This window comes from Lissotriton helveticus, chromosome 1_1 (assembly GCF_964261635.1).
Source record: "Lissotriton helveticus chromosome 1_1, aLisHel1.1, whole genome shotgun sequence".
NCBI lineage: Eukaryota > Metazoa > Chordata > Amphibia > Caudata > Salamandridae > Lissotriton > Lissotriton helveticus.
This window is the reverse complement of record NC_136057.1, coordinates 360048003-360069497: the sequence shown is the minus strand read 5'-3', so window position 1 is coordinate 360069497 and position 21495 is coordinate 360048003. Positions and strand designations below refer to the sequence as shown.

General features: G+C 44.4%; 1 protein-coding gene across 2 annotated transcripts in view; it reads left to right on the top strand.

Moving 5' to 3' along the window:
* LOC144808497 (adenosine deaminase 2-like) overlaps window positions 1-21495 on the top strand; it is a 405785-nt gene that overhangs the window by 93166 nt on the left and 291124 nt on the right. Inside the window, exon 1 of one of the 2 annotated variants that reach the window (XM_078673641.1) lies at window positions 614-722. The exons of the other annotated variant lie outside the window; for it this stretch is intronic. The gene's annotated coding sequence lies outside the window, so the exon portion shown is untranslated. Of the gene's footprint in view, window positions 1-613; window positions 723-21495 lie in introns of those variants that run through there. 2 annotated transcript variants of the gene reach the window in all.

The window sequence follows — 21495 nt, the reverse complement described above, 5'->3', positions numbered from 1 at the left end:
GACGTGGAGGCGTGAGCCCCGTTTACTCACAGGTGAGGATTTTCAAAATCGGCAGACTGCTGGGGCGATAAATTCTTGGTATTTCTTACTCTAAGCCCTGTGCCGGTTTCTATCTGTTTTTCAGGACATTACCGGACGCGGGGTGTCTCCAATAAGGACTTCGCTATTTCTTGGATTCCACACTGGCAGATTTATATATCGGGTGTTGGCTGTATCCAGACCACTGCGGGCATCCTCATTCAGAGGTCTGTTGTATTCGTAATTTTTGGTAACACTTATAGATATATTCACTTCTGGATATATATTTATACCTATATATATTCTATATTTGTTTAGGGCGCTCAAACATTTCTATTTGCCCAGTTGTCAACAACCGACGACAAGCTTTATTTCTATCTGCCAAGTTTTTAAACTGACGACATACTCCTCGTCGTGGTTTACGTCAACATAACGTCAGTGAAGTCGGGGCCACGCAACTTACGTATCACGGTTAGCACCCTTGTATCTTCTTTTTCTGACTGAGAATTTTCAAATAATAAATAGGTGCGAGTTTTAATAGATTTATTTATTAATATACCTCACAGGTCGCCCAACTTATATTCTTGAGCACGAGCCATGAGTGACGCAGCTCTATATTAATTGTGCTGGTGATGATATAGATGAAGCCTACCATATCGAGTGGGACGCTTGTAGCGACACGAATGCGTTTTTGAATGGTTAAGGTACGTTTTAATAATTAATTAATATAAATAAAATTTGTGTTTTAAGGATTACATTATGCTATGATTATATTATGTTATGATGATCACATTGTGTTAGGATGCCATAGATTTTCTGTGGCATAACTTGACCTACACTCTGTGTCAATGACCAGGCGGTTTTCAAATGTGAAGATCTGTTTTTTAACACATCTGCTTACTGTGGCATTTGGATATGATGTATTCCTTTAAATGGCAATATGGACTGTATACTTATTTATTTTGTGTTTTCTTTATGTATGAATTGTATGGTGTTCTCTATGGATTGTTTTTAATGAATTGTACACTGTTGAGATTAATCAGTTGTTTAATGAATTGCCCAGCGTTAGGATTATGCAGAATGTAATGTGATTATGTGGTGTATAACTGTATTTACGAATAGGGCCTTAAACAGTTTTTTATATATTTCGTATAGGCCTCTATGGTTCTAATGGGATGGTATAACTTATTATCCTGAGGAAGGTGTTGGCTAGAAATTGATTGCCCACCGAAATGCGTTGATACACAAGAAAGGGAGAACTACTTTGAGTCCGGTTGGGAGACAATAAACCTGACACAAAAAGCACTATTAACAATCAGGATTGATCTCCAGTACACTTTTGTGGCTCTCCTTTAGCTCTTAGGAATTGTTATTTCTTTTTTCTGTCCCTAGGATTGTTTTTAACTTTTATGTTTTTATTATGATGTATATTGTCAATGTAATTGTGAATTTTTAATGTATTTTGTGCATTGATTATTGTTTACTAGCCAGAGCTGGTTATTTTTCTTTTTAATATATTGTACGGTTTTACTACACATATACTAGTTTTTTCGCATTTTGAACAATTCTGCATTTTTCTATTTCGGCTGTTTTCTACAACTGTGGTTGCTATCTGTATGGATGTCTTTTTGAGCTGAGTGTGTGCCTAGGATTGAAATTACCAGAGGGGCATTTCTTTGTTTGACAATTGTGCCTTTGATTATTACAGAGGCTGGTGCATCTTAAGGTACTGTTGTATGCTTATATTGTGGACTATACATTTGTTTGTTTTGGACCTTTGGACCATCTTTGAATCCTGTTTACCTTGTTTACTGCTTGTGCCTTTGAGATTTTCTGGGCCCTGGGTGAAGAGTGGGTTTCGGGCTGGGTGAGGTTATTACTTGTTTGAGTACACATAGCTTAGTACTGTTGCATTGAGATTGATACAGGGTTATGGGGAAGAGGAAGGCACTGGAAGAGAGTGGGGAGGGAATTGAGGGAGGGCCAAAGCGTAACATCAGGAAAAGGGCAAAGAAGGCACGTAAGGTTATCACTAATAATTGTGTCATGGATCGGATAGACACTCTGATTAGCGAGGGCGAAGATATTCTTGAATGAGCCCCCCCCCAAACCTGTTAATTGTAATTCCAAACCTCAACAAATAAAGAAGATCCAGCCGAATTGTGTACAGCTAGCTATACCAGACATGTTCTGTAAAACTAGTAAGAGCAAGTCACCTAATATAATTAGTGAGACCCAGACTGAAAATGTTTCTCTGGAAAGCGCTATTAATTCTGGGAGTGAGTTGGCTGCCGCAAACACAGATTATGTTGCCCATATTAATCCTATTGTCATCTGCACTAATAGATTTGTACTTTTTAGTGATGCAAATCTATCAAGCAGGGTAAAGGAAAATGGATTGAAGAGAGCACAAGCCCAAACACAAACCGTCAGTCTCCCTTGTGAGTGTAATCCCATTACTGGCTTGCAAGTGCAGTCCCTAGAAAAATTAACACAGGAAGTTTCCATACTGAGAGACGAAGTGCAGTCGATGAAGGGCTCTCTAGAGGAGATACTTATATTGACGAGATAACTAACAACAGGGGCGGCTCAACAAGGGCAGCCGAGCACACAGGTCACTAAGAAGGCGGAAGTTCCTATAGGACCCTTATCTAAAGATCATGTGGGCTATCGGCCAAATTCAAGCCTCCGAGTTGGGAAAGATTTAGGAGTGCAAAGATGTAATGGTGTAAATAATCCAGACAAAAGAGGCCCTATTGGCTTGAAAATCCAAACAGCGAGATATGCTTCCCCATACGTAGTTGCCATTAATCCTGGCCCTCCACATGGTCCAGATAGTAGCACCCATCTACTTCATAGGGACAACACTTTTGTACAAAAGGGCCTAAGGCTTTCGTGTCAGGATTTGGGGCCAACTAGAGGGTATAAATCGAACACACACAAGCTCCCTAGAATCTATATGGTTAATGTTCCAAAATTGTCCCCAAAGAGTGGCTATGAGAATGGTGACTCGATGACAAATAAAGCCATTCACTGGATTAGATATGTGAGGGGTTGTCGATCGGTGATCAGGGAGGACATCTTAGCTGCACAAAGGATCTCTCTCCTTGATCAACCTTTTGATAGTATTGAACTTACCATGAAGAGTGTTGATCTTGTCGAGAATCTCTTCACACTGGAGTTCCGTACTAGTGGCCCAGTGTATTCTAGAATACAATTTAGGCGTTCCCTTATCGGCTATGACGCTGAGGTCTGTCAGGGACTACGGAGACTGCAGCCTTGAGACCAATGACTGACTAAATCCTATACGCCTACCAGGGGCTCAAATAAGCGGTTTTTCTGCGTCCCCTAGTCAGAGAACTGAGGAGAGGCTACCATCGACCATTGTCCATAATGCGGCCCTGCCAATAGAAGATGATGGGGGAATTGCTCTAGCAATTACTCCAATGATGAAACAACCTGCGCCCCAGCCTTTAGTTCTTAGATACCTTGCAAGTTATATCCTGAGGGGGGTACCTGGAGAATCCCTCACCAACAGTGGCATATACCCACAAGGAACTTCCCAGATTGCTGTAAATCTACCCACAGTATGTAACTTCCTGAGCTGGAATATTGCAGGCCTCAATTCAAAGTTATGCTTGCCCGAATGGAATACTTTTGTAAAGTTACATGACATCTGCGTGTTCCAAGAGACCTGGGCGGACACACCCTTGTTTTGTGATGGGTATCTGAATTTCTTCATAGCAGCTGAAAGGGGAGAGAAGGGTAGGCCCTCGGGGGGGTTAACGATCTGGGTTCGTCAAGAGCTTAAAGTTAACATCCAGGTTCTTTCAACCCAAATAAGGACATTCAGGCGATTAAAATAATCACCAATGACCATTTATCCTTTGTGTTATTTAATATTTATGTCAGGGGTACAAGGGGACAAAGATCAAGAGTTTTAGCGCCTCTGGAAGAGTTCCTTGATATACTACCTGACACTTCTAAGGTAATAATAATGGGTGATTTCAATATATCGTTTGAACCCCTTACTGTAGAAGATGCCCACTGGATTGAGGTAGATGACAGCAAATGAGGAGTTCCACCGCTTGAGTTGCAGCCTATTAGGAAGTGGACCGATGTGGCTATCCAATTAAACAGCATTTGTTTGGAACAAGGCCTAAGGGCTTTGAATGGGCGCACCAAATCAGACAGGGTAGGAGTAAACACTTTTAATAATGAGCACTTTGTAAGTAGAATTGATTATGTTTTGGTAAGCCTGAGTTTGTGGTATTTGGTGGAGGATATGAAGGTCACCGATAGGCTTGAAAGTGACCATAACCCACTCTGTTGTTCCTTGTTTCTGATTTGTCATAATTCAGACTTACATATAGCGGACAGGAATTACCTTGGCGAGGTTGTCCCCACGAATGATCAAAGGAGACTTAAGTGGGTACAGGTAAAAGAAGTTTCAATCTTGCTAGATAATATAGCGCAGAGCCTGGAACTCGCTATTAAAGATCTCGAGGCTTGTGTATCTCAGAAAGGAGATCATGATAGAACAGTGAGCACTCATACTGCCTTTTTTAATTTTTTGCGCTTATACTTTCAGAAGAAGGGAAAGAAGCCCAAGGCACCTGCCCAGAAGGAGGGACGTTGGTACAATGACGAATGCCAGGCGGCACGTTTAGCCCTTGGGAAAGCTATTAGAAGGGGTGTCTGTGGTAATGAATGAAGAATTAACACATTGTAAGTAGGTTGAACTTCTTTTAATCCACATTAACGCCGGGCCATCGAAGCAGAGCAGCAGCAGCCTCAGAGAAAGACCGTCAACTGTCCGTCCTAGAACCCTGGTATGGAACACCTAGGCTAAGGTATTCTCAGACAATAACATTCCATAACAAACATAAGTCACTACAGCGTCCCATTAGAGGTCCGGAAATTAGAACATTTTACAAGGCTATGCAAGTGAAGGCCAAGAATGCATGGGATGCTAAAAGGTGGCAGGATTTGAGGGACGCATGCGCCTCGAAAGATCTAAAGTTGTTTTGGCACATTTATAAATGGTCTACCGGGGGTCAAGCTGAGCTCCCCCAAAATCATGTCTCATTAACAGCCTGGATTAATCACTTTAATCCCCAATATGCTTCTACCCCTTTAGTGGGGGAAGTCGTACTTACAAATCTGATGTATTCGGGTGAAACCTTTACCATGAGGGAAGTTGAGTCAGCATTGAACTCAATCTTACCGGGGAAAGCACCTGAGTTTTATCTCCATTGCAAGCTGGATTGCAAGCAGCCACAAGCACCATCGACCAGGTTTTCAGATTTACTCTAATTTACTGGAAGATAGTGTCTATAGGCAAAGGTAGTCTCTATGCCGCCTTTGTAGATCTTAGGGCGGCATTTGATTTAGTCCCCCGCTGGAAATTATGGCTAGTTTTGAAACAGCTTGGGCTTCCCCTGGACCTTTTAACTTTGATTCGAAGGCTCCACGAAGATAATAATGCCCCAATCAGATGGGGGGGTGGGGGGGAAGTCACTGAATCATTCCCGGTGGATCCTGGTGTGAGACAGGGATGTGTGATGGTCCCTACGCTATTTTCGCTATATATCAACGGGATAGCTGATTGTATGAGTGCAACACCAACTGATGCCCCTTCACTTGCTGGAGAAAAAGTACCTATATTGATGTTTGCCGACGACACGGTGATCCTCTCCAAGACCCCGAGTGGGCTTCAAAAGGCACTAAAAATCTTTGAGGACTTTGAGGACTTTTGTTGCCAGAGGGGCTTGGAGGTCAATGGGTCCTAGACAAAGCTAATGACGTTCAACGCCCGTAAGGCAAATTTGAGGGATTTTAATATGAAGAATGGACCTCTAGATTAGTAAATGAGTTCACCTACGTAGGAGAGAACTTTCAAGAAAATATGAAGTGGGATCGCCAAATTGATCTAGCCTCACTTAAACTCAGACAGCTCTCGGGGGCTCTCTGTCAGGAGCATAATCTCTCCCATTTTAAGCCTATTAGTCCAGCCCTTGAAATTTATAATCTGAAAGCTGTTAGTTCAGCATTATATGGTTCGGAAGTTTGGGGTTGTGAGAACCTTCTAGCTCTTACTATCTCTGAAAATAAGTTTCTACGAAATATTACTGGACTTCCGCAAAGTACCCCTATGTGCCCGTTGTTAATGGATCTGGGTCAGAAACCTATTGCAGCAGTAGCTAAATTGCGCCCCCTTCTGTATTGGAGGAGACTATGGTCTACACCTGAACTTGCTGGCTATGGGCAGGGCTTCTTAGAAATAATTAGGGCCGATTAATTACATTGCATCAAATGGTTATGGGTAGTTCTTTTGGTAGAGCTAGGTTTGATTTCATTGTGGACTGATCCTGTAAACTCCATTTTTCCATCAAAAGCTGTGCTGAAGACCAAATACTGGGATTTGTTTCAGGAAAAAAACGTAAGGCAACAAGCGTCTACATCCCTTACCAGCCGTTTTCTGGATCATAAAGTCGACCCGAGGATGAAATCCTACTGGGATGCTATTACCAAACCCACAGACCGCAAGTTGTACTTTCAGTACAGGGTGGGTACGCTCCCAGTGAGATTGTTTACCATGAAATGGTCAGTCCAATCTTCAACTAGGTGCCCGGGGTCTAGCGCCAATAACGAGTCCACAGCTCATATTCTTTTTGTTTGTGATGCCTGTGATGCCCCGCGCCGGGCCTGGTTGCTACCAATCTGTAGGCTCCTGGGCACAAGGGTGGCTGAAGAAGCTGAACGCATCTTGCGTTCTGATACTTCATTACCCATTGCATTAGCCATGGCAAAATGTCTAGGCTGGGTATGGATTTTGAGGGCTCGCTTAATTGCTCAGTGCTTTTGATATCAAAAATATAATAACTTTCTTAAAATGCTGTAATTTGCACATATTCTAATGTTTTCTCTTTTTAAACCTGCTGTTTTAACGATTTTATTACATGAATTTTTATGTGTGGGGATGTGCATTAGTTTTACTTTATGATACATTATTTTTAAACTTGTGACTGCATATTTGACTGTATTCATTGATTTGCACATTGCTTTTATGATTGTAAAAGTTGAATAAAGCTTTATGAAACTACACACTCTAAGAGCTCCATTCTTGACCTTATTATCTCCAAAGCAGATATGCTATCTGATGTTGATCCTATACCAGTAGACTGGTCTGACCACATTCTCATCCCCTTCTCTCTATTACCTATCTCATTCTGTAACCCTGGCCAACCTAAAAGGACTACTACCTGGTTCCAAAACACCAAAAACATTGGCCTTGACACTCTGTGCAACACACCTATGAGATCACTTACAGCCTTAGACCACAACTCTGATGTCAACTACCTTACCTCCCAATGTCTCACCAGTCTTTCAGTTGTAATTGAAAATGTTGCTCCACTACAAAGTAAAAAGAAAAGGACCACTCATTCTGCACCATGGTGCACTAAATCCCTCTATGAAGAAATAAAGAACTTGAGGTACCTGGAGACACAATGGAGAAAATCTCCTTCCACCACTAATCTCTCCAACCTCTGTTATGCAGGATCATGCTACCACAATCCCATCTTCCGTGAAAAATTGATGCACTTCAGACCCCTCCTTGACTCTGCCAAGAACAGACGTAAAAAGCTATTTGACCATATCAAAAGTACCAACATCTCTCCCTTAACCATCAAATTTGCTGACCCTCCCACGAAAGCTGCAGAATTTGCACTATTCTTCAATGAAAAAGTGAAATCCTCCTTGAGGACCGCAAATCCATAGTCTTGTGGCAGAACTTTGACATCATCACCGAAGATACCCTCCTCAAAAGCATTCTAGAAACTAAACCTTCTAATCATTCTATCGACCCCATCACTAGTGACATTGCCATTGACTTCTACACCTACACGCTCTCCTACTGGACCATTCTGGTAAACCTCTTGCATAACCAAGGCTCCCTTCCTGTTGCCATTAAAACAGGACAGGTTACCCCACTTCTTAAGAAACCACCTGCTGATGTGAATGACCTCAATAATTTCCACCTTATCACCGCCCTCCCTTTTCTTGCTAAAATTACTGAAAGTCGTGTAGTGAAGCAACTTTCCCAACATATCAAGGACAACAACCTTCTTGACGAATTCCAATCTGGTTTCACTCAAGGCTTCAGGACTGAAACAGCCCTGCTATAAGTGATCGACGAAGCACTGCGAGTACTTGACTCTGATGAGTCTTGTCTCCTGATCCTTCTTGACTTATCCGCAGCCTTTGAAACTGATAATCACAACACTCTTCTGAACACTTTAAATCGAATAATGGGTTTTGAAGGCACAGTGCTTAAATGGTTTGAAGCATTCCTCTTGGGCAGATCTCAGATTATCAAAATAACAAACTGTCTCTCTACATCAATGGCTGTTGGACAAGGCGTAGGACGAGGCGTCCCTCCAGGTCTGATCCTCAAGCCCACCCTGTTCAATCTTTACAAGGAAACCTCTGGGAATCTCCTAAAAAAAATTGGGATCCATTATCACCTCTATGCTGATGACACCCAGATGTACCTAAAGATGTCTTACGCCCACGGCATTTCAATCCTCAACACCTTTCGCAACTTAATCCAAGATTGGATGTCAACTCATCATCTAATTCTGAATTCTTCCAAAACAGAATTCCTTCTTATCTTTACCTCACTTTCTCCTCCTTCTGTTCAATTATGGATGGACTATCTGAACATACTTAACAACAGACCTATCATTGTTGACAGTGCTAAATCACTAGGCGTCATCCTAGACAAAAGGCTCAACCTACATTCCCATATTAATATCATTGCCAAGAATGGACACTACCAACTGCACCTTCTCTGGGGGTTCGGTGTTTCTTCCCTGAGCAAGACCTAAAAACTTTGGTCCAATCATTGGTTCTCTCCAGATAGGACTACTGCAACTCTCTCCTAGCTGGCTTCCCCAAAACCCACCTTTCCACTCTAAAATCCATCCTCCATTCAGCTGCATGTTTCGTATATGGGGCCAAAAGAAATGATCACATCATACCCATACTGTTTTCTCTTTGCTGGCTTCCCATCAAAGCTAGGACAATTTTCAAGAAAGCCTGTATCACCCACAAAGCCTTGCACATGGTGAATAAACTCAAAATCTCAGGCAGCTCTAGACCTTCACACAATGCTGAAAACGTACTGTTCAAACCTCCTACTTTCAAAACGGAAAGATTGATGGCTTAATCCTTCTCAGGCAATGCGGCTAGAATTTGGAACTCGCTTCCTCCAGGCCGACATATTGGACTGCAAGGCCGGGCCTCCTCTGATATCTTTCACCAATCTTTCTCGTCATGACAGCTGATCCCACACATTCAGGTGGGTATCTGGGGACACGGGAGGAAAGAAAGCACCATGATTAGAGTGTTATGGACAGGATAGGCTCTGGATAAATGTCGTGAGGCAAGAGATGTTGTGGCTTAACGGCTAAGGCGACCGACTTGGAAGCTGGTGAACCAGGTTCAAGTCTGGCAGGAGGCTCAAACATCCTGTGATTCTGGGCAAATCACTTAATATCCCTGTGCCTAAAAATGAATGTGTCCGTCGATAATGCAACTGATGCTCATGTAAAGCGCTCTGATACCTTCGGGTCGAGTTTGAGCAATATGAAAGTGCAACAAAAAAAAACAGCTCCACAACTGTGTGTCTGCCATCTTCCATTGCGTAGCCACGCCCCTGAGTCTATTCAATAATTGTAAGTGTAAAATGCATTTATATAGTGCTTACTACCCCTGGTGAGGTATTTCATTCTCCTCTATGTCTGGAGTAGGGATTGATTGACACCCTAGTCGGTGCCTTCTCAGAGTCTGGCCTAGTCCACTTACTACTTTGACCAGGTCTAGGCAAATCTGAGATGAGCCCAGTGACTTCTTGAGACAGACATGCAGCATGGGCTCTGGTCAACACAGCTAACATGGTCCGAGCCATGTAGGTTTTTAGTACTAAATCACAGGCAATCAAATCACTTCTCAAGAGACATCTACCACCGTTTATCTCCCACCCCTAGATCAATCATAGCCAACGTGCCATTGATTTCGACCTGAGCTCAGGGAATTGTGTACTCCATGTCTTTCCCCACTGGCTACCAAACCTGTGCCATTGGCACTAGGGAAAATAATCTCCGATTTGAGATACTTTCTCTCAACAGTATTCCAGTTAGCTCCTCTATCACTCAGGGCTGGAACCTTCCTTCCATTGATACTAGCTTTTAACACAAGTCCCATTTAATTTCGATGTATGTGCTTCAAGGCATCTGGGTCCCTTTCTCAAATGTTCATAGCCGACTGTGGCCTTTCACCCATAGTCAACACACTATATCATTGGTGCAGCTGAAACAGGGTATTTCACCTGACAGTCTTTCTTGTAAAGCCCCTCCATGAGACACCTAAAACAAGTAATCATTTGGGGCTTCGAAGAACCTTCTTGTCCTCCATTCACCTTGTGTTGTTTCTGGCTTAGAAACTTATTCGCTTTCTGCGTGAATCCTCTCTTGGAATTGGGAATTTCCTTGGTTCTTATGCTCTGGTTTGGAACCAGTCTATTGAGGGTTCCTCTCTCACTTTGGCTTGCATGCATAGTACTCTAGCCCTATGCTAAACCTGTTAGCTACCCAGCGGTCAGCTAACACTGCAAGCTTCTCTGGATTCTTTTCTGCCTGATCTGACTTGTATTGCCTAAGTGTTGTAGAGCACTCCTCTTTGAGCAGCTGTGTCACCATCATCTAAGTTAAGGCAAGAAAATCCTCCATCCTTCTCACCCACTCATTCCAATTACACAGCACACTTTGAATCCAGCTTTCAATGGAACACAATCTTCTCTCTTGTTTTCTTTTAACCTCTGAAGGAACTGAGCAAGTTACAGCCCAAATCCTCTGATCAGAGATTCCTTCATTTGCTCAGCCAAGTGACTTCGGTACCTTCTATGTGCAACTAACTCATTAAAGACACATAATTCAAAGCCTGCACTTTACAAGCAGTCTTGAAGCTTTCAAACCATTCTAAAATAGTGTATCCCTTCACATACAAATACATAAGCTATTTTGGAACCTTGGCATTTAGTCTGATAGAGTTGGATGCAGAATCCCTTTTCCAAGCTATGATTGTCTTTGCTGCCATCTTGAGCCTCTCTTTTTCCAGCTATCCTCTCTCTCCCTCCAATTCTCTCTTCTTTCCCTTTCGTTTTCTGTCTTCTCACACTCCTTTTTAGGTCTCGCCTATTCAATCCTGCAGGGATAACTAGGCGAGATTATAGTAAGGGGATAAGAAAAGTCTACCTAGCTGCGGATCACGTACAGTTCATGTGAGCTATGCGCGTGCACATCACATCACACACCATTTGTTATCAGCTTGTGTGCCTGGGCATAAGACTTCAAAGGGTCCGCTCTACCGCCCCCCCTATCAGACTTCAAAGGAATCCGCTCCGCTCCCCCGCCCCTCCAACCCCCCACACAATGCAGAGAGCTTGTTTTTTCAATACATTGCACCAAGGGTAAAACGCAAAGCTGGCCTAAAGCAAGGCATAAGAGGCCCCACCAGCTACGGAATCCTGCTCGTCCCGCAACCGATATTCTCGTGGGCCGAGCAGCGATGTGAAAATGGGCACGTAATAAAGCTGCAAACTTTCAATGAAATAAGCCTGCATCCAAGCCCACCACCCGGTGGCCACCGAGTGCACTACAGCAAGCCACCAAAACAATTGTACAAGATCAAACCAGCTCAGCCCCCGTGAAAACAGGAAAGCCACGAACGCACAACCCAGCAAAATCCTCTCACACTGCTACTGTGCCCCATGCTAAGTGTCCCTCTCTATCCAAGTACGCTGCGTGCCACGCTGTCTCCTGTCCACGCTCTGCCTCTCTGTCACATGCTGCCTTCTCCATTCCACCAACACTGTACATGCTGTGCGCCACTCTCTGTCTGTCCCCTAGCATGCTCTGCAACTTTCAAATGTTGCCTCTTATCCCCAACCCCCGTCCATACTATGTGCCCCTCTGACCCCACATCCTTGCTGCGTGTCTCTCTGTCCACACTCTGCCTCTGTCACATACTGCCCCCCGCCCATGCTGTGCGCTAAAAATCTGCATTTCTGCCCTTCTCGCGCTGCTAGTCTGCCCCATGCTAAGTGTCCCTCTCTACCCAAGTACGCTGCGCGCCACGCTGTCTCCTGCCTACGCTCTGCCTCTCAGTCACATGCTGCCTTCCCCGTTCCCCCAACACCGTCCATGCTGTGCGCCACTCTGTCTGTCCCATGGCACACTCTGCTCCTTTCACATATTGCCTCTGATCCCCCACCCCCATCCATACAAGTGCCGCTCTGACCCCACATCCTTGCTGCATCCCACTCTGCCCACGCTCTGCCTCTGTCACATACTGCACCACCTATGCTGTGCGCTAAAAGTCTGCATTCCTGTCCCTCTCACTCTGGTACTCTGTCCCATGCTATATGTCCCTGTGTTCCCAAGTACGCTGCGCGCCACGCAAAACTACTGGCTTTTACATTCATGTCGCACAGGTTAAATTGAATTAATTTTTTTGTGTTTTAAAAAGAGAACTTACTAACTCAGCCATTTTACATGGCTCATAACTCACAACCTGCCAGTAACATAAGGATCTCAGCAACAAAAGTTTGTTACATTATGCAATGAGCGAGCACATAATCAGTCGACACCAAGCTGCCATCGGTGACCAAGGTACAAATGTGTGGACTCTGCAGAGGACCCAGCGTTGTGCACATCTCTCTCTTTGGAAGTCAGTCTGGCCGTGCGGAATCCTAGCACTTCATCAGCTCTTCATTGATGTGGTCAACTACTGGCACGCGCGCTTTGCAGACATGCCACCTGTTACGCGCACGGCCCCTACCTTCGCACGCACGGCGTGTCTTGTTCTAGAGTCAGCACTACCGTCACCAAGGCTCCGTCTCCTAGAGGGTTACCTTCCTCCGACCACAGAACCCTAAAACACTATAATAAAGCAGATTCTTTTGGTGACTGCTTTCTGTTTATGGAAAGCCAGCTGGGTCATCAGTTGCAAATTAGTAGGTGAATTAGACTGACGCTTGTTTAAAATTGTAATTTACTTGCCAATTTGACCACTAGTACTGGTCTCCTCCCTCTCTTTTTACTGTGCTATAAGCCGTCCGGTCTTTGCGTAAGCAAACACAGCATTTGGCATAACTTTATGCACTTATCAAATAAGCCAAACAGTTAATAAGCAAATAGTCACAACCCCTTTACAGTGCGGATGATTTCATACATTTTTTAACTAGCCCTTCAAACAGATGGAGTCGCCAATGGGCCTGAAGCTAGACAGAGCCATCCTGCCATCCTGCTAGATTAATGGATTTGCATTTGCACGTGAAAGCAGTAAACATGCCCGAGGTGCCAGCAGAGCCCAAGCCACACAGACACATTATTTCCTCTGTGAGCCGAGTTATTTTAGGCTTAATTCCTAACATACAAATGTATTTTTATTTAGAAATATATAGTATCTTAAACAGTAATGTGTTCGTGGTAAAATTGGAACGGCACTATGTTGGGCTCATCTAAGTATTTCCCCCTGTTAGCATTATGTTAGGGATTTTAGCCAAAGTAAGGTTTTTTTAGTTTTTCAAAAATACTTTGTTAGTCATATAAAAAGTAAAGGAGTTTTTGTATTGTTTTGCTTACACGATATTTATATAACATTTAAAGTTTACACAGTACACTAGATGATTCTTTTTTTTTCTGTCACATTTATGCAAAAAGTATATAACTTTCCATTATGTATCTTGAATGGAGATTAAAATTGCTCTCACAGCTTTGTTTATTTTGCTAGCCAAATCAATGCCATCCACGCTTTCACCAGGCACACACGCATCGCCAGTTGTTAGTGCACGTTTTCAGCAGGCACACTCCTCCAGACGTCAGTGCACACTTTCACCAGGCACACACCACTATCCGTCACTGCACACTTTCACCAGGCATACACACCAGCAGTTGCCAGTGCATGCTTACACTAGGCACACACACCACTAGCCATTAGTGCACACTTTCTCTAGACCAGAGGTCTTCAAACTTTTGGATGCCGAGACCCCCCTGTCAACATTTTCAAGCGTAAGGACCCCCTCCTGACAAAAATTTCTAAACCTCTAGGTTATGAGGAAGGTGAGGACCAAATTATGCTACAGGCTTGACTAAATTGTGTGAGTCGAAAATGTAAATAATGTTCTGTGATGCTGCGTATTTTGGGGTAGCATTGCTTTATTATTTAGAATTTTTTTAAACACAGTAATACTGAGGAAAGATTTCACCCCATCAGTACCAGTTTATAACCAAAATACAGCAATTAACATCAGCAAGATGTCTAGTCAACCTCTGTGAAGGGCCTCCGAATCCGCAGGAATATGCGCTGCCACATTAGAAGCTCACCTGGCCATGGCCGGGAGCAGCAAGGGTGCATTGAAACTATGGCGGTCTTGAGCAGAGTTAAGCAGTTTACCCATGCCCCTTTCCTCTTACCCCCTTCCTTCCATCCCTCTCTTCTCTCCTCTTCCAACCCCGGATCCCACTCTCACATTGCAGGCAGATGGTTATTAGCCCCAGGACACCTTTTGGAAACAGTAGCGCACTACAAATGTAAATAATAGGCAGAAGCAGGGGAATCCACTAGACCCGAACTTCGGGGGGGGGGGGTTAACACTCCCAGCCAGGGCTTTTCCAAGCACTGGTCGCACACGGTGCAACAGTCTTTCCACCTTCTCCATGAATTCCCTCACTACCACTCACCAACAATACACCTCATCTCTCCATAGCACCTGTCTGACAAACATTTCATTTCTTTTATAGCGCTACTCATAGTTTACTCGCACTCAGTTCTATGATGTGTGTGGTACATCTTCTTTGTACCAGGCACTTTAACCTTCTGCACTGTGTGGGTGACAAGAGTGCCCATGTGACTGCATGGTGAGCAATGCAACAGTGTGAGAGTAGGGTAAAAGGAGTGACTGCAGGGTGAGTGAGGTGACCATATGAATTTGGGTTCGGCTGTAAGTGCAGAGTGGGACGAATAAGTGCATGGTTAGTGATGGCCTAGTTTGAGAGAGCTACAGATTGAGCAGTAAGAGGGGGAAGTGTCACATGAGTGCAGGGTGAGAAGTGTGCTAGTGTGACTGCAGGGTGAGGTACAGAGTGAACAATGCAAGCGAATTTTTAGTGCAGAGTGACAACTGTGAGAGCAGGGTGAGCGGGTGAATGTTGTGAGTGCATGGTGATCAGTGTGAGTGCATTGTGATCAGTGTGAGTGCATTGTGATCACTGTAGGTGCAGGGTGAGTGGGTGAATGTTGTGAGTGCATGGTGATCAGTGTGAGTGCATGGTGATCAGTGTGAGTGCATGGTGATCAGTGTGAGTGCAGGGTGAGCGGGTGAATAGTGTGAGTGCATGGTGATCAGTGTGAGTGCATTGTTATTGCTGTGAGTGCATGGTGATCAGTGTGAGTGCATTGTGATCAGTGTGAGTGCATTGTGATCGCTATGAGTGCATGGTGATCGCTATGAGTGCATGGTGATCAGTGTGAGTGCATTGTGATCGCTGGGAGTGTAGGGTGAACGTGAAAGTGAAGGCGAGAATGAGAAGTGAATAGTCTGAAAGCAGGGTGCATTCCCAAAAACTTGAAGCGTAGGGTTTCAGATATAAGTTAAACTATTGCTATAATGGACTTAATCAGGGTTCGAGGGTGGAGGAAATAAATAATGTGCTGATCCTGCAACAAACTTCCAGACTAATGATTAGGGTTACCAGCTCATTATTTTGATGGCCCAGAAATAAGCAGTCACCTACAGCTGTATTTTTTGCACTTATCTGTGAATACTTAGAACAGCAAATATAAATATAAAAGCACTTTTAATTGTGTTCCAGGGATGCCTCAATGATCCATGACTAATAATTAAAGAGAATAAAGACAGAAAAGTCACATAACTAATTAATACATACTTTTTTATTTATAACTCAATTTAGTGTCAAGAGCAGGTCTCTGCAGGATCTTTAAACAACACATAGCAGGCATGTTTCTTTTGGCAACCCAACTTTATATTTCTTTTCATTAAATGCATTCCCACACTACAGCAGTAAGTGTAAAAATACAAATGTAATGAATAGGCAGAGTGGGGACCCAGGGGGTACTGGAACCATAAAAAAACTAAGCTTTGGTAATGAGTTAACAAAGGCATGTAAATACGCTAATGGTCTTTAAAGACCTGTGAAAAACTCGGGCCGGAGATAAGACTCCAGACACTGCCCCGCCGAGGCCCCAGGAGCGCGAGCTGCACTGCAGCAGCCCGGGCTGAGACACAGGATGGGGGAGGAGGGTGGCTGAAGCCCTGGAGGCCAGGGCAGAAGTGACACTGTGCCCCACAGTTTGAAGACCCCTGCTCTAGACACACATACCACAAGCCATTATCGCCAGTCAGTGCATGCTTCCATCATGCACACACACCACTAGCAGTCAGTGCACGCTTACACCAGGCACACATACCATGAGCCGTTAGTGCACACTTTCACCAGACACACACACACCACTAGCTGTCAGTGCACGTTTTAACAGGCACACTCCAACAGCCTTCAGTGCACGCTTTCACCAGGTATACATACCACCAGACATAATTGCACGCTTCCACTAGGCACACACACCAGCAGTTGTCAGTGCACGCTTCCACCTGGCACACACCAAAAACCGTCAGTGCACACTTTTACTAGGCATACACACCACCAGCCGTCAGTGCACGCTTTCACCAAGCACACACCACCAGCCGTCAGTACATGCTTCCACCAGGCACACACATCATCAGCCATCAGTGTACACTTTCACCAGGCATACACACCACCATCCGTCAGTGCACACTTTCACCAGGCATACACACCAACAGCCATCAGTGCATGCTTCCACCATACACACACACCACTAGCCATCAGTGCACACTTTCACCAGGCACACACCACCAACCATCAGTGTACACTTCCACCACTTCCACCAGGCATACACACCACCATCCATCAGTGCACGTTTCCAACACACACACATCACCAGCCATCAGGGCACGCTTCCACCAGGCACACACACCACTAGCCATTACTGCACACTTCCTCTAGACACACACTACAAGCTATTATCACCAGTAAGTGCATGCTTCCATAATGCACACAAACCACTAGCCTTTAGTGCACGCTTCCACCAGGCACACATACCACCAGACGTCAGTGCATGCTTCCACCAGGCACACACATCACCAGCCGTCAGTGCACACTTTCACCAGGCATACACACCACCATCCGTCAGTGCACACTTTCACCAGGCATACACACCAACAGCCATCAGTGCACACTTTCACCAGGCACACACCACCAACCGTCAGTGCACCATTCCACCAGGCATACACACCACCAGCCATCAGTGCACATTTCCAACAGGCACACACACATCACCAGCCATCAGTGCACGTTTCCACCAGGCACACACACCACATGCCATCACCACCAGTTGTCAGTGCACGCTTCCAGCATGCACACACACCACTAGCCGTCTGTGCAGGCTTCCACCAGGCACACACCACCAGCCGTCAGTGCACACTTTCACCAGACACACACACACCACTAGCTGTCTACACGTTTTAAGAGGCACACTCCACCAGCCTTCTGTGCATGCTGTCACCAGGCATACACAAGACCAGATATAATTGCACGCTTCCACTAGGCAAACACACCAGCAGTTGTCAGTGCACACTTCCACCAGGCACACACCACCATCCGTCAGTGCACGCTTTAACTAGGCATACACACCACCAGCCGTCAGTGCACGCTTTTACTAGGCATACACATCACCAGCCGTCAGTGCACGGTTCCCCCAGGCATACACACCGGCAGCTATCAGTGCACGCTTCTAACAGGCAAACACCACCATCCGACCAGCCTAATGGTTAGACAACTAATTTTATGCTCAGCAGTGGAAATGACCAGTACAGGTACTGCCCAGGAGGGCAGATATATGTTTAATGAAAAATGAATAACCTACCCAGCTGAGGTGGTACACACGTCATGGGTACAGTGCCAGTGTTATCCTGCAGTGCAGATATACGTTTACTAAGACAGCACCAGTACTGCCGGGCAGTGGAGATGCATGTTTGATTATACAGCGCCAGCACTGATGCTACACTTGAACCGGGGCACTGCAAGCACCACCGGGCCGTGGAGATAGACATTAATGAGCAGAGCTGCTAAACATGGAATGGGACAATGTACCACTACCAAGCATCAGTTACACAACCCTACGCATGTCACAACCTGGTCAATTCTCATTTGTTAGCAGCTGTCAGCATCTTCATCGAGTTTACTTTTTGTGTGTGCAATTTGGGCATGATCCAGCCCAATGTTATTCACCCTTTCTCCCTCCACCTCCATTAGTCATGTAGCAAGAGGGCCATGGGCTCTAATTCAAGGCGTAAATACCTCCTTCACCCCAAGTTGGGTAGTAATGTTTGGGGCTTACTGGGCTTCTTACCCCCCTTTCACCCTGCTGCACCAACAATACTCCATCCCTACCATTGGTGTCTCTATGTATTAGTGTGCCTGTCTCACGGGGTTTGTGTGTTTCTCAGCGTGTGCATGCAATGCGTGCCCGTTTGTAGTGCGGTTTCTATGTATGTCTGTATGCGGGGGTCAGCAGGGGGTAAAAGACATTGTCATTTACAACGCCATTACATGTTTCAAATGAATTTGTCCGTCTATAACGCAACTGGTGCTCATATAAAGCACCAGATACTTTCAGGTGTAGTTTGCGCTATATAAAACCAGTTTCTTGCTTACAAGCTGCTGCTCATTCCCTTTAAAAAATCTCATTAATGTGCTCAGTGTCTGTCTTACCTCTGCTCCCGCCCCCACCCCCTCCCCGTCCCTCCTCTCATCCCGCGTCCCTCCTCTCTCCCTTTTCTGGGTACATGATAATTGTTTGTTTGTTTATTAAATATTTTTTTTAAACAATAGAAAATGCACCAGCATCCAGGCTGATCTATTATTTCCACAGCATGTTTACTATCTTCACGCTATAAGGACAGCAGCTGCCGGAGGTCTCTCGCGCTCCTCCTCTCAGCACGCTGTTGCAGCCTTATTTCCTCCAGCAGGCCCACTTGGCTTTTCTTCAATCGCTGCACTGGCCGGTCGTTCTTCCTTCTGGCATATTTAATGCTTCCTCCCTCTGCCTTTCAGTTTCGTTCTTACTACCCCTTTCTCTTAATTTAACTCCATACATTTTGAATTATGAAAAATTCCTTCCTGTCCAATGTTGTGTTAATTTTACATTTCATGTTCATGTTTTTTTTTGTTCCACCCTCTATCGCCCTCACTCTATACCCCTCACTCTATCTATCGCCCTCACTCTCTCTACCTATCTATCGCCCTCACGCTATCTATCGCCCTCACTCTATCTATTGCCCTCACTCTATCTATTGCCATCACTCTATCTATCTATCCCCCTATCTCTATCTATCGCCCTCACTCTATCTGTCTATCTATCGCACTCACTCTATCTATCGCCATCACTCTATCTATCGATCGCCCTCACTCTATCACCCTCCCTCTATCTATCACCCTCCCTCTATCTATCGCACTCACTCTATCTATCTCTTGCACTCACTCTATCTATTGCATCACCACAGCATCACTCAGCACCACCACAGCATCACTCAGGGGCACCACAACATCACTATGCGCCACCACAGCATCACTGAACGCCACAGCATCACTCGTCGCCACCACAGCATCAATTTGTGCAACGATTCAACAACAACGGCTTCAAATATGTTCTCTCAATGTTTCAAGCTTTATTAGAAATGTCACAAAAAGATGTTAATATTTCACTCCTGTTCTTGGATTTTCGTCACAATAAAATAACTGAACATAATCTTCATAAATTATTTACAAAAGTTTAATCTATTGCCATTATAAATTACAATAACTTTTATTTAAGTATTAATTATTTAAAAAAATTAAAAACCATTGTTATTTGTAATATCAATACATGTAAGTCACGTAAATACAACACATATTGCATTACAAATGCTATAGGTGGCACATTTGCAAAAGTTATAACTATTGGCATTGTAAATGACAAAGCTATTAATTTTGCTATTTTTAAAACAAACACATAAATAAAAAAAAATCATTTTCAATACTAATAGCTCAAACGTTCCTAATGCGAGACCTATTGCATTGCAAATGCTTGTGTCTCTCCTCATGGCTCCATTCTTCCTGTCTTTCCTACTTCCTTGTCTCTTGCTCCTGGTAAGATAATCTCAGCTTCTCCCTCTTAATTTCCCTGGACTTGCCTTTCTCAGCCTTGATTTTCTGTAGAGCCACTTGTAAGTTCAAGGTCTCAGCTCGAGTTTACCCACTAAAAGGAATAATTCCTGGAGTCAGTAACATTGGTACTCTAGAAATCGTTGGCAGTGATTGCCTTGGGGAAACACTGGAAAGCAAATATGGGGGGGACACACCGGATGCGCCTAGGAAAAAACCTGTGCTAAGAGGTTAAAGAGTTGACACCAAAGCTCCCCTTCCATAGTTCCCTATTATTGTACCTCCCAGGTCCATAGCCATTTCTGTTGTCTGTGAGTGCATATATAGAAGTAAAGATGTACTATTCTCTCCACACCTACATACCTTGAAGATATATGTACTGCATAGATACATATAGGTGGAGTTAGGTATCGAAATTCTAGAGTTACTTATCTATTTATTTCCAATATTTCATCCATGGTATTCTGTTTCACCAATATTGTGGATTTGATATTTATGGTGCACACCCTAAGCTTGCATGGCAGGCGTGGATCTGGCAGTGCTGCTTCAGTACAGTCCCCAGTGATCTTCTGCATTTCTTGAGTAGATGGAGTGGCTGTCACAGGCAAAGGCCTGCTCATGGTAAGAAAAGCTGAGCCCCGTACAGGTTGATTCACTATGTTCTGTGCAGCCATTCCCAGGCCGATTCTCTGGGCTCAATGCAGCCAGGCAGACAACCATATGCCATTCTTCTGCTTGATGTGCAGCCATGCAGTGGCCAATCTTCTATTGATAAGGTCAGGCACAAGCTGCACTTCTCAAAACTCAGGAATACTCTCCTGATTTACTTAAGGTCAGACACAAATGTACTCAGCTTTAGGAAACAGTTGAAAAGTCACCTTTTCACCCAATCCGATTAAATCCTTCACGGGCTCTCACTTGTTTGCAGGCAGCGCCGGGAAGCCCATACATAGATAGCTGCGTACTCTACAAATATTATATTATAATAATAATAATACGCATGAACCTGGGATACTTGGCAGCTATGCGATTGGGTGACCAGGTGGCTTCATGACACCAGGATACCACTTTTTCATTCTTGGACTTTGCTTTTACATATCATTGTTATTAG